The sequence below is a fragment of the Heloderma suspectum genome, chromosome 2, assembly GCF_057233095.1.
Source record: "Heloderma suspectum isolate Gila_16-S chromosome 2, 16-S_ref, whole genome shotgun sequence".
NCBI lineage: Eukaryota > Metazoa > Chordata > Lepidosauria > Squamata > Helodermatidae > Heloderma > Heloderma suspectum.
The window spans coordinates 284,855,964-284,857,984 of NC_139459.1; positions in this window are offsets into that span (position 1 = coordinate 284,855,964).

The following is a 2,021-nucleotide window of genomic DNA, read 5'->3' on the forward strand; positions in this document are numbered from 1 at the left end:
TGCCATGTCTTTGAATGTGTTTCTCCATATCTAAAGGGCTCCAGGGCTTGCTGACTCTAGATGGGAGGAGCTTCTCACTGTTTGCTCGTGGGGCTGCTTCTGTTGTGACTGCTCTAGGCGTGACTCTCTGAATTGTGCAGTTTGGTGGAAATATTGGATCAAGGGTCTGTGGAGTAGGGCGTGGACCTTTTTCAAGCTGTTTGTTGCGACGGGGTCTGGAGAACTTGATCTGCACATCCCTGTCAGCCTTTTGCCCCATTTAAGAGCTGATCCCTTCTCATAAAGATGCAACTTCCAACTCCAGTTTCTTATTTCAGGAGCACAAGCCACCAACGTCATGCTGAAGCGGTGCAACTTCATCGCCAGCGGACTACTTCTTCTGGTGTGCACATCCATGTTCTAAGGATCAAGTGCATTCTGCGTACTTGGTGCTTTTCCTTCTCCCCTCTTTCTTGGGAAGGGCTTCCTCAAACTTGTCCATCAGTGGAAGGAGATGACGTGGGTGCTTGAATGACGGTGCCCCAATACCATGATGGGTGTGTTTGTCCTTGTTTGGAAGATCTGAACAGGAACAAACCATGAGAGGAGGTGATATTTGGAATTGGTCAGGAGTTTGGGGGATTTAAGGAAATTCTTCAACAAGAACAAAAAACACTTAAGTGTCTCTTTTTTCCTTTAGCTTTGGTGATAATGGTATTGCCTTGGGATCCTAGCTGTAACAGGTTGGCTGTATGTGGGTGATCTATTTTGTTAGAGTGTTTAAATGGACTCTCGCCCAAAAAGAGGGGGTGGGGGGAACATAGGGAGAGTGATGCAACAAGCTTCCAAGGAATGTAGTCCATATCTTAGGGTAGGGGATAATTGGTCCTGCTCACTAGGTCATAAGCTGTCTAGTTTTTTGAGTGTTGCAAAACTGTTCAAAGGTCAATAAATAATTTGTACAGATTTTGTTCCATTTGTACATGCACATGCTAGGTAAGAGATTAGGCAGGGCAGAGAGGCCTTGCCTGGCACTAGCACAGACCCTTGCTTGCCAGCTGACATATAAGATGGATATTCTGCCTGTAGCTATTCCTGTGTGTTGGACTAAGCGTTCCTCCCTGTTCACCCATGCAGGCAAACAACGCTTGATCTATTCTTAGCCATTAACATGCCCCCTCCAGCTCAGAGCCTGCTCAACCTCTCTGGGCTGTTCCAGGTTAAGGCTCGGCAACCTGTTGGCAAACTCAGAAATACTTGGTACAAAGGAGCAGCTGCCTTTGGCTTTATGATGCCCCACAAAGTAAGGTCCTGATAAGGTACTTGAGCATTTTCATGATACAACAGCTAAGTATGCTAGCACCCTCTTAATAAAACTTCACATGGCTCTTTCAAGCATGTTCCCCCTAAAGCCTAGTTTTGTAAACTTGCACTCGGTTTTACTAAATTCCCTTCTGAATCTGTTTAGGTGACTGTTTTTCTATATTCCTTTGCATGCTGAATTGTTCAGGTTTCATTTTTTAAAATTGTTCAGGTTTCATTTTTTAAAATTGTTCAGATGAATAAGAAACAAGGTAGGGTGACCTAGTGGTGTGGTGGTTGGCTTTGAGGATGACTTGCCATGGTGAAGACAGTGGTTGGTTTGAAAAATGCAATACAATGTAGAAAGTAGGTCAAGGGATGGAACTGTCTGGTGGGTTTTTGCTATGAAAAGAAAATGCCATTGCGAGTTAAGCAGGGTCTCTCTGGAGGGGAAAAGCCTTATTTACAAGATGCCATGGAAGGGAATCACCTTCTGCTTATTACTTCAGCTCCTTTTTCATAGGGACAGGCTAGAACTGGAAAAAATGCCAGAGTGATACAAAGTCCACAAGCGTTTTAAATTGTACAGATAAGTGCAATTTTAAGATAATTATTAAAGGGCTAGTTAAGCGATAGCTGTCTGTGCATAACGCCAAGTATACAAACTCCAGCATTTCATTTTCTGCCATGCATACATGAAGAGAACCGTTTAAGAATAATCCTTCTTTCTGCCTGGATTA